The sequence below is a fragment of the Protopterus annectens genome, chromosome 2.part1 (assembly GCF_019279795.1).
Source record: "Protopterus annectens isolate FY-2018-M chromosome 2.part1, PAN1.0, whole genome shotgun sequence".
In the NCBI taxonomy this organism is placed as follows: Eukaryota; Metazoa; Chordata; order Ceratodontiformes; family Protopteridae; genus Protopterus; species Protopterus annectens.
The window spans coordinates 1,640,340,238-1,640,352,197 of NC_056729.1; the positions used below are offsets into that span (position 1 = coordinate 1,640,340,238).

Below are 11,960 nucleotides of genomic sequence, written 5' to 3' on the forward strand. Positions count from 1 at the left end.
ATTTTATATTACTTATAGGTTCATAGGTAGGCTATTGGCCCTAGGGCATATATAAGCCTTAGCCTAGCCAAACAGTACCCTGGCTTTTGCCACCCAAGAAAATAATTTTCCTGTGCCCCTGTCAAGCAGAGCCACAGAAGTGATCCCCGGGGTGAATTTCCTATCTCCCATCCAGTCATCAAGATTTTTCTTGAAGAGTGCTAATGAGGAGATTTAGGGTTACCACCTGTCCCACTTTGTGAGGGACAGTCCCTCTTTGGGCAGTTGTGTCCTGACCAAAAATATTAAAAATGGCAAACGTCCTGCGATTGTAGGACATAATTATGTCCCATATTGTATGTAATAGTTGCATAAAATAGTTATTTCTGTATCTAAAATACCTAAATGTTACAAGAATCAGAACAAGCAACTAAGCTGCTACAATAATAAGCTTTTATTTAGGCAAAAAAAGTAATGTTCTATCCTTTGTAGTGACCGTGGGTACGTGTGGGCCTGTAAAATCTGACGTGTGTCTCAAAAATGCCCCACTTTGGCCATTTGAAAAGGTGGCAACCCTAGACTTTGTTTAACACAGATAGGTAGTTTGTTCCAGAGTATGGGAAGTCTTGTTCCAGAGTATGGGAAGTCTTTGGGACAGGAATCTATCCCTCCAGCACGTTCTGTTTATTGTGGTGACAAGGTTTAGGTCCCTAGATCGTGTATATACAGCGTGTTACAACCTACTGTCTAATTAACAAGTGAATTACTTCAATGTTTAAAACAACTGGCGACTGTTAACATTAGGATGCTGCCTAAACAAACTAGCACGGTGTGTCTTAATGTAAACAAACACCAACGTTTCCTTATCCCCTCAACTACTTTTGGCTTTCCTGTGCTAAATATCATCGTCACAACCACCAATTCCTTGGCTTACCCCAAGGCCAGTGGGCGGGGCTGCCGCAAACCATTTGTCATGCTGGATTAGTAGCCACGTGTACAGGAAGTACGGCAGCTGAGTTGCCACAGCAGATGGTTCGTGTTCAACAGGAAAGGGAACTGGTGAGCGCACTTTGAGGTGAGGTTTCCTTCTGTGTGACTACAGCAGAAGACAGGTAACAGAGAACGCACCGGTGTGTAGTGGGATAACGTGTCACAGTTGGTGTCTGCCTGTAAGAAAAGTGGCTTTTTGAATAGGGACATTGCTTTTTGCCAGGTAAACATCCTGTGTATATCTTTCAGTTGCGAAATGCAGGAGTTTTTGGTGTTTCTGTTTTAAGAGCTGTTAAATTGTTTAACTCTCAAAAAGGGGAGAAAAGTGGATAAAACACTATTTGTCCTTTTAATGCTGCTTAATGTCTTGTGTACTGTGTATTCAGGAATACTAGACAGTCTTTTTTAAATATATATAGTTCTTGAAATGTATAGTGGAGAGTACCTGGTATGTATTGATGGGTCAAATCCCACGAAAGCTGATACTTATATCTGTACATCGCAGTAAACTTAACTGTGTTGATAGGGCAGGTTCTTTTTCCTTGTTTAATTTTTTTAATAATCTGACAGGAGTAGACCCTATTCCTATTGCTTCAGTCATTGATGTTTGCCAAGAATGAAATCCGTCTGTAATAGCATGGTCCTAACGCAGTTTTTTTTAATGTTCTAGAAAAGTAGTGTTTTTGAATCGTTCTGGTAAATGTTCTTTTAGCTCAGCCTCCGATGTAAGATTTATATCTATTGGACACAGTATAGAAGGTTTCTGTGTAGATGTCGCTGTTCAAAGAGGATGAGTTTTGTTGTTTACTTGAATGTATCAAACTCTAACTTGTTTGTGCAACGAAACTATGCATACTCTGTGTAGACCTGTTTTTTTTTAACTGTAAATTAATTAAAATTGTTTAGAATGCCACATCAAGAAGCCTTTTTATCAGTGTTCGGCATGAAAAACAAACGTCAGGGTTAGCATGAAGTTGCCTTAAGATACATGCATGTACCAACGCCATTCTAGTTCTTGGGCATGTATCAGTTTGGAAAACTTAGGACGTGAATGGCTAAACTTAAACAGGATTTAGGGCCATTTGCCTAGTAACCTCCTATGATGGTTCAGTCATTTGTTACATAATAGGTAGACTGGACGACTGGCATCCATTTTCAGCTGCAACACATGTCACTGTAATTATTTGTCTGAGTCAGATATGCAAAAGAAAAGAAATGAAGTATCTAATGTGTACAATCCAATCCAAACCAAAAAAATATTGGTTTGGTATTCTTGTTTAAAAATGTATTTATTTACTGGGGAAGCCTGTCTGGCCATCTAGAACAGTTTGGTGAAAAAGAAAGCATAATACATGAAATCTTTGTGCAACTTAATATGTTACCATGTGCTCGGACAACAAAATAACAGCATGATACATTTGCACTTTGTAACATTATCAGGAATGTTAAATGAAATTAAATTGAGTGAGACACTGTAATTGTGGTAAATGATCTGCTGTGGACTGTCTGAAAGGAATATACTTCTAAAAAATTGTAAAGGTCCAATTTTGAATCACTTTTAATTTTTGGCTAACAAACAAAGTTCTGCAGGTGCTGTTATGTTGTTGGTGCAGCCATCTGCTGTCATTGTGTGTGCGTGACATTGACAGCTTGTGTGACCATTTTCCAGCATTCTCTGGATGTCTTGAGCAGAGCTGGTGTGGGTATCAGCTGTGCTTCTCATTGAGCTAAGTTTTTCTTTTTTCTGTCCCTCTACATGTCCTTCCTTGAAGGATACCATCCTGTGGAGACCTCTGCTGCAAATGGTTCTAGTTCTGTCTCTTAATTAATTGTGGGTTCTTCTGAGGAGGATTTTGTCCACATCAGAATCTTGGCTTAATCAATAATCTGACAGGAGTAGACCCCATTCCTATTGCTTCAGTCATTGATGTTTGCCAAGAATGAAGTCCGTCTGTAATAGGATGGTCCTAACGCAGTTTTTTTATGATCTAGAAAAGTAGTGTTTTTGAATCGTTCTGGTAAATCTTTTAGCTTTGTCTCAGATGTAAGATTATATCTGTTGGACTCTGTATAGAAGGTTTCTGTGTAGATGTTGCTATCAAAGAGGTTGAGATTTGTTGTATGATTACTTTTCTAGTGATGCGAAGTAGTACTATGTATCAAACTTGTACGTGTAGACCTGTGTTGTTGTGTTTTTTTTTTACTGCAACTTGAGTTGTATTTTTAGTGGTGGGGTTGTTTGTGTAGTGGAAGATTCTTTCTGTCAGTCTCCTCTCACTATGTATCTTTGAGGTGAGCTTTGTAAAGATTGTGTTAAACATTATGATTGTGTACTTGGTGAATATTTAAGTACAAGTGTTGAATGATATGTAAATGTTACTTGGTGTGAAATGAACAGCTCTGCTGTAGATAATTTGGGCAAATGCTATATTTGCACCATAGGATCATAGGAAGTTACTAGGTTATTGGCTCTGAGGCCCTTATAAGCCTAGCCAAGAGTTTAGCCCATGCATAGACAAATCAGCAGCCGATACCCCTGTCTAGCAGGGACACAGGTAGAATTTCAGGGATGCATTTCTTGTTTCCCATCCAGTTATCCAAGTTGTGCTTAAAAAGGGGTAAAGAGGTACTCTGCTTGACATGGAGAGGGAGTCTATGCGACACAAATCTGTCCCGCCAACACTATTGATGTCATAGACCAGGTTGAGACCACTTGTGCAGGTTAATCGAGTAGAGCTTGACTTGCAGATGTGCAGCAATTGCAACAAGGTGGGCTCCGAGATCGCCTTGTATGCCACCTCTGAGGAGTCTGTATGAAACAGGCTAAAAGCCCTATCCCTCTACTCTGTCTGTATATGGTAGATTTTTGAGGCCCTGGATGAGATACTTTTACTTATGAGGTGGGCGATGTAGAAAGCTTTCTGCACAATAGAAGCAGCATGGTGGTCAAAAGTCAAGTTGCTATCAATCTGGGTGGCCAAATCCCTCATGACTGACTGCATACTTAAGACATTGTTATTAATGTGATAATTTTTGGGGCCATCAAGACATTGTTATTAATGTGATAATTTGTGGGGATATCACTCTCTCCAAAGGGGATGATGATGCATTTTTTGTATTCAGCTTAAGGCCATGTTTCTGGCACCAGTCATTTGTTTGGGTGAGACCCTCTTGGAGGATGTCCGCATCTCTAGGGGAATTGATGACTGCTCCCAGCTTGCAGTCATCTGCAAACGTGGTCACCCATAGCCCACTGGTGTTTGCCTGCATCTCAGAAAAGTATATCCCAAATAACAGAGGTCCCAAGACTGAACCCTGGGGTAAGCCACTCGATACGGGTCTACTGCTTGAAGAGGCTTCCCCTATTTTGAATAGGTGGGTTATGTCAGTGAGCCAGTTAGCTACCCATCTGGTAACAAATAAATTGAATCAATTCATTTATCTATTATGCCCGAGTGGGGAATAGTGTTGAAGGCTTTGGCCAGGTCAGTGCACTGTCTTCCCCTCATCCATGACTTTGGTGACTGTGTCAAAAAAGTCGACCAAATTTGACAGACATGACCTTCCCTTGATGAAACCAAACTGTGTGGGATTGAGTGTTTGGAGGTTGCCAATGTCCTTGTTAATGAGGTCCATGATCCGTTCCATGGCCTTGTAGATTAGGATAGTTAGGCTGATGGGCCTATAATTTCCTGGATCAGTGGATGCTCTACCTTTTGTGTAAAGGGATGACTGTGGTTGTCCTCCATTCAGCTGGGACAAAGCCGGTACTCTGGCATTGACTAGGGTGCCTAATGGTGCTGCACCTTCCTGCCTGAGTTCATGTAGGATGCAGCCTGGGATGTTAACGGTCCCATGGAGGCTGTATTTTCTGCTTTTGAGAGAGCAGTGATGACCTGATCCCTAGATATAAGGGGAAGGGGGCAGTTACTGGGAATGTCCTGATTTACTGATGGGAGGGGACAGAGGGGTGAAATTTTCACTGAGTCTGTCAGTAAGCAAGTTTGCTATATCTATGGTATTTTTATATGTGGTGTCCTTTACCACCAGTTCGGAACAGATCTGGGTGCTACCTTTGAGATTACGGACATATGTGAAGAAGGCCTTATGATTGTCTCTAGTAGATGTGACCAATTTGAACTCTTTGTTTGCTTTGGAGGATTTCACTACTGGTCTTATTTGCTTGATAGGCTATAAGGAGAGATTGCTTCCAATTCGGCACTTACTCCTTCTTGGCCCTAGACAGTATTTTTTTTCTTTTGTTATAGTTCTAACAAACTACTGTTTATTATGTTCGTTTTTTAATTACTGCTTGGAAATGCTGAAGGTACTATAATGGTTGATTTGGTGATGATGTGTCAGGGGCACAGGAAAATAATTTTCTTGGGTGACGAAAGCCAGGGTACCTTTTTGGCTAGGCTTGTATAGGCCCTAGGGCCAATAGCCTAGTAACCTACCTATGATAATGGGTATCTGTTCTATCCTCAGAACCACATCGGCCAGTATAACAAGCTCGTGCCAGCCAAAAAAACTCTTGAGCTAAGCTTAACCATATTGCCCCCTCTCTTGATGTCATTTGCCACTTATAGTATCAAGACATGTCAAGCCAGCTCTCAACCTAAGTAATTTTAAAAATTTATACTTCTCAAAAATTTTTGCTCGTTTACTTGTGAGTTTTTTAATTCTTTAATAGTGGTTTAGGTTTAGAGTTTGCTGTTGAAGTACTTTCTTCTTTTGTTTACTAGGTTTTGTGGTATTCTTCATACCATTGCTGGTACAGGCCTTCTTTTACCTCTGAGGTAACTTTCGGTACCATTGCTGGCATTCCCCCTCTCTTTCTCCTTTTGTTTACCCAATTGGGTATTTCTTTTCTTACCATTGTTGGTAATAACAAAAAAAAAAGCTCCTTCCTTCCTTTCTTCACTGTGTGTGTGTTTTATTGATTTGTTTCAGACATGTTGTTGTCGGATAAGTGCTTAATTTATTATGCACTTATCTGACATGGCTGATTTAAAAAAAAAAAAAAGAAACAACGGGCTTTAAGCAGTGTGTTCAGTGCAGCAGGAAAATGCTGATTTCAGATAGTCACTTGTTTTGTGTTTACTGTCTCGGAGTACCACATCTGAAAGTTGAACCCCGGTGCAACATATGTAAGGGCTTTAGCGCCCATACCTTGTCTGAAGAAAAAAATAATTGAAACTCAAGGGTCATCTAAAAACTCCTTTCTCGGAGGCTATTTCTGAGATGGTGGGCTCAACCCCTCTTAAAAGGAACACAAAAAGAGGAGCCAATCTGTACCTTACTCTCCATACTTTAGTGACACAAAATCGGTTAAGTCTACGGAATCTAAAGTAAAACATCCTAAATTGACACCAGCAATTTCTGCACTGGGGTCTCAAACCCCTTCTCCGCTGCCGTCCTTAGTACCAGGGCCTCAACCATCAACTACGATACCATCACCTGCACCAATGCCTCAAGCTCCCACTACTGTACTGCTCGTGACTACGGAACCACCCAAAACTTTATCTTCTATGGTCCAAACTACTGCTATAGTACAGATGTACCTTTCGGCACCAAAAATAGTTTTCGCAACTCCAGTCACCCCCCCCCCCCCCCATACAGCTTACTGGTCCTTCGAACACTGTACCGAAAGGTGAAATATTGCCTCAGACTCGATGCTCCCTGTTGGCAGATCCCTTTTTTTTGGACAGCAGTGCAGTCCCTTTCTTGAATGCTCTGATTCTCCGTCAGAGATGTCAACCCGCTGCTGAGGAGCATTCAATATAGTGAGACATGTGGATCAGCTATTGGCGGCCAGAGGAATTGCAACTCCTTCCATATCCTCCCTCCCACCCGGAGCCGAGGAGTTTTCTCCACAGACTCCGACATATATTCATCCTTCGACCTCCTTTGAGGTGTCGGAGCCCTCAACGCTGACTATCCCGGTACCAGCTTCTTTGGCTCCATTGGTAGACCTTGCCATGGCTCTGGAGCCTACCCTATGGCCATCATCTCACTCTGAACCAAGCCATCGTCTGGATCATGACTGGCTGTTGTTACGTGACCCCTAGTAGGATGCCTATTTTTTTTCTATGGAGCAGCCTACTATGTTTCCGGATGTTTTGGTGGCACTGAGTTCTCTTGTGGCTCCTTCCCTAGAGGTGGGCTCGTCAGAGCGGACTGTGACCCTGGTCCTGAGGTTGTATGTCTCTGTTCTGGGCTCTCACCCCTCTTCTGGCAGGCCTGCTTTCCAGGTGATGGAGAGGGCACTTGCCTCTGCAGGCTCACAGCTGGTTCCTTCGGTGCTGGAGACCCATATATACCTGTCCTCTGAACTGCAGCTGACACAGTCCACTACTCTAGGACATAGAGCATGGGATCCTCAAGATACCTTTCTACAAAGTACCCACTCTTCAGAGTCCTCCTCAGATGTCCCACTGAGGAGGTACCATGCAAGAGATCATGCAAGAGGAAGCAAGTGGATTCCCCCGAGAAATCCCTTACCAAAGATGCACTAAGAAGGGGACGGATCCCCATGGTTGTCCCCTTAGGATGTCTCCTTTTGGAAACGCGCAATAAATTTTAAAGCAGCGGGAGACTGGAAGCCCACCAACCATTCCTCTGAGAGGAGTCTGTATTCTTGCAGGCTTTCCGTGCTCGACCCTCTACTTCTTGGGTGACCCTGCCTGCAAATGACCTAATTCAGCTCATCATCGTGTAGCATGCTTGGATGAACCTATCCCCCTGGAGACCAGACCAAATTCTTTCTCCACCAGAGGACAACCCACACCGATCCAAAGGCCTACCAATAGACGCTATGGTGGTGGCGACGGCCACTAAGCAAGACCTCGCCAAGGAGAGTCCTACTGTCCACACCCCCCCCCCCCCAAACATGCAGTCTTGGGCAATGGGTTAGGGAATCGGGTGTATTCTTCATCAACCTTTGTCATTCAGTCCTTGAATTACTTGTCACATTTTACCCGGCTCCAGAGAGACCTAATCTCGGAATTCTCGGGAACCTTGGCAGGAGCAGTTTCTGATGAGGTATGCGACAAAGTTGCCTCACAGTTTACCATCCTGAAATCTATATCTAACTCGTCCATGCAGCTGATTTCTCATACTACTGAAGGGGCGGCTAGAGCAGCGGGTGCAGGCGTTGTCATGAGATGTCATGTTTGGATGCGCCTATGCGATTTTGTGGACCCTTTTAAGTCTTCGTTTCTCAACGCTCCTGTGGAGGCCTCTTCTTTTGGCCCAAAGGTAAAAGACATTTAGCCAGGTGTGAAAAGTACGTTAAGTCTTTGTCTGCTGTGGGTGTGCATTTTTCCACCCCCAACAAACTCTAGGAATCAGAGGAGTGGAAAGATGTGGTACAAGAAATCCCGGAATCCTTTCCATGGCATGTGGTGAGTTTACCCCCTGGGGCAGAGAGGGAAACTCATCTGGAAGATGCCCCTACAGATGCTGAGGGGGTCTGTGTAAACAGGGATCCAGAGATTCTTTCTCTGGACAGCCATATCCACGCTCCTTAAGAGTAGCTCTATTTGCTTACCTCTGGAAACAGTCTGGGGATGATTTTCTTTGCACCACTTTACCTGGCAAACGATAACCACAGATTTTTGGGTGCAGACGATAGTCACCAGAGGTTATCACATACCTTTCGATCTTTACCCAAGGCTGCTAAGGCATATTCACAACATTCTACCCAGTCAAAGGGAAGCAGCAGCTCAAGAAATTCAAAAGCTGCTCCTAAAAAGAGTCATCCAAGCAGTCCCACTAGACCACATAGCATCCAGATTTTACTCACTGTTCTTTTTAGTGCCAAAAAAAGACAGGGGACTGGAGGCCAATCTTGGACCTCAGCATTCTAAACAAATTTGTCAAAACAAAATTCCGAATGGTCACGGTTCAGTCTATCCTAGAGAAAGACGATTGGATGTGCTTGGCAGATCTTCAGGATGCGTATTGCCACATAAAAATGGACAAACACTCCAGAAGATTCTTCCACTTCTGGCTGGGAGCCAGTCACTACCAATTCCAATGCTTCCCTTTGGTTTCTCTATGGCCCCCAGAGTGTTCACCAAATGCATGGCAGTGGTAACGGCTAACTTGAGACTGGCAGCATCGATTACAATAGTCCCCCCCCCCAATTCCCCTACAGGGGGAGCCCCAGAGGGATGGTCTAGTACATGATTGGCCCACTGTACTTCTTTATGCTTTCCCTCCCTTTTCTCTGATCCCACAATTTCTAAAGAGGGCTTTTCAGTTGAGAAGCAGAGTAATCCTCATGGCACACTATCGGCCCCGACAGGTTTGGTTTCCCTTTCTTTGGCCACACATAATGCATCAACCATGGATTCTGGATCCAACTCCGGAATTGCTGTCATGCCCACAAGGGTTAATGCACCCAAACATATCGAGCCTCAAGCTGACAGCTTGGTTCCTTCACTTCTGGTAATTGCCAGGCAAAATAACCTATTCTTCCCTGTACGTCACTTTCTTTTGGCTTCCTGTAAACCATCCACCAGAAACCTTTTATCTCAGCAAGTGGAAAAGGTTCATAATTTGGTCTCGAGAAGGGTATATACCCATTTTCAGCTCCACTGACTTTGGTACTGGACTATCAAACCTCCTCTGTTGGGAGCGGCAGCTTCAAGTATTCGAGTACACCTGGCGGCTATCTCTAACTTCCAGGACTCCTTGATTTCTCACCGTCTTTGTAAAACATTTTTGAAAGATGTTGCACACATTAGGCCACCGTTCAAAGAGCCAGTCGAGCCTTGGAATTTGACACTAGTTCTACAGTCCTTGACTCATCTTCCTTTTGAACCTGCTGATTATTGGTAGCTATTACCTCAGCAAGATGAATATCTGAGCTACAAGCCTTGTGCGTAAAATGTCATTATATGGTTTTTCATTATCACTGTGGACTAATCCCACCTTTACCTAAAGTTATTTCCGATTTGACTATTAATTTTACAATTGATCTGCCAGTTTTCTTTCCAAATTTTTCTAACAAAGGAGAATGTTCACTACATTTACTTGATGTGCATAGGCAGTTGCGATTTTACTTGGACAGGACTAAATCACTATGAAAATCTGACCAATTTGCATCATTCTCTGGACCAATATGGGAAGATCTGTTTCCAAACTGACTCTAGATGGTTGAGAGACTGCATTTGCTTTATCTATCAACAAAACAAAGCTCTTCTACCATCTACGGTCAAAGCGCATTCAATCAGATCAGTCACAACATCTATTGCTTTCCATGAAAGCGTTTTCATGGATGACATTTGTGCCGCAGCAACATGGGCCACCCCTCATAACTTTTATCACGCATTACAAATTGAATTTGGTCTCCAGGGGGAAAGCTTCCTTTGGTTCAGTGGTGCTCAGGAATATCCTTGCGTAGGGCCTCACAGGAAATAAAGTAGCTAGGGACTCTGTCCCATCAGTAAGGAATGAATGATGGTTAACAACATCAGGTAAAGAAGTTATGTTCTTAACATAACGTTCCATCTGTGTTCTTGATCATTCATTCATTATTCATTACAACCCACCCTCCAGAAGACTCCTGGAAGTTTTGAATTCTGTCTCTCTGTCTTTCTGTCTCTCTGTCTCATGGGCAAACTCGATCTGAGGTGATAGAGGGAGGGGCACTATGGGTAAGCTTAGCTAGAGAGGTTTTTTTTTTTTTTTTGCTGGTGCGAGCTTGTTATAACGTCTGACGCAGTTCCAAGGATGGAACAGATACCCATCAGGAATGAATGAATGAAGATCAACACAGATGGAGTATCATGGTAAGAACATAACTTACTTTTTCATGGGTAGGGTAGTGGACGACGTTGTGGCCGTCATTCCTCATAATGTAGAATGATAAGCAAGAGTGGAATTCAAGAATGTGTTTGGCCAAATGGAAATTCAGTGGGGTGGAAAAACAAACTGTTAAGGTTTACAGCTTATCCAGTTTAGGAAGGGGGACTAGTAGCCAGTGGGGTACTGTAATCACTTTAAGTCCCATTAAAATAAGTGCAGTTTCTAAACTGAGGCCGCAAAGGTAACTGCAGAAAGCTTGTGGGGTCATGTGATAGCTTTTCCCTTCACAAAAGCTTTACTTAAAAGGTAAGGTCAAAAGTGTAACAATAATTTAAGAATACAGTATACAGGTATAAGACTGTACTTGTGTGTGTTTGGGGGGTGGTAAGCTGGTGCCAGAAAATTAACTGCATCAAATGTATCAGGCAAAAAAATGGATGAATCATTCCTCATCTGCTGCCAGAAATCTGGGTTTTAAGATTGAAGGTTTATCTGTTCCTTGTTCAGTGCAATTGTTTGTGACCTGCATCTGTCTTGATAAGTGCTGTGGTGTTCCATTACTGAGACACTGTGTGAACAGGCAGTTGTATTCTGTATAGACCATTTTAGGTCCCTGCTGCCCTGCAGGTCTTTAAAAAATATAGACTGGTAACATTGTGTGCTTTATTGAATGAAAACTTCTAAAACATTTGTGTGCTTTAGTGAAGGAAAAATCTGTGTGCTTTAGTGAAGGAAAACTTCTAAAACATTTGTAACATTACATGTTACAGAACTTCAGGACATGCATGCATGCAGTGAACTTGGAATGAATATTAGAACGTAGAAAGTGGAAGTATAGTTTTGTGGCAAGCATATGTAGCACCCTACTAGAATGAATGTTTCATAACTGGTCACAGTGACTAAATGTCCTGTGGTCAGGTTAAGGATGTATATACATTTTGCACTGAAGATGTTGGTTGGCTGGCTTTTGGCAGTTACCCTGTAGTGATGGCTGTGTATCACACAAAATTATTTTATTTTTTAACATGTAATGTATAACTGAGAAAGTCAGTTGTGAAAGGATGCACAGTTGGTTGTTCCTGACATTAAAGGACAGTTATGGTGATGGCAATGATGTGTTGGGTGACATTAAATTTATTTTGTTGCTGTATAGCATTTTGAGTATTGCAGCTGTA

At 42.6% G+C, this 11,960-nt stretch overlaps 1 protein-coding gene across 2 annotated transcripts in view; it reads left to right on the forward strand.

Moving 5' to 3' along the window:
- Positions 1-986: 986 nt before the first annotated feature.
- The window catches only part of SDF4 (stromal cell derived factor 4), a 469,287-nt gene continuing 458,313 nt past the window's right edge, over positions 987-11,960 (forward strand). Inside the window, exon 1 of one of the 2 annotated variants that reach the window (XM_044063075.1) lies at positions 987-1,054. The gene's annotated coding sequence lies outside the window, so the exon portion shown is untranslated. Of the gene's footprint in view, positions 1,193-11,960 lie in introns of both variants that reach the window. The other variant, XM_044063074.1, reaches the window with a different exon arrangement.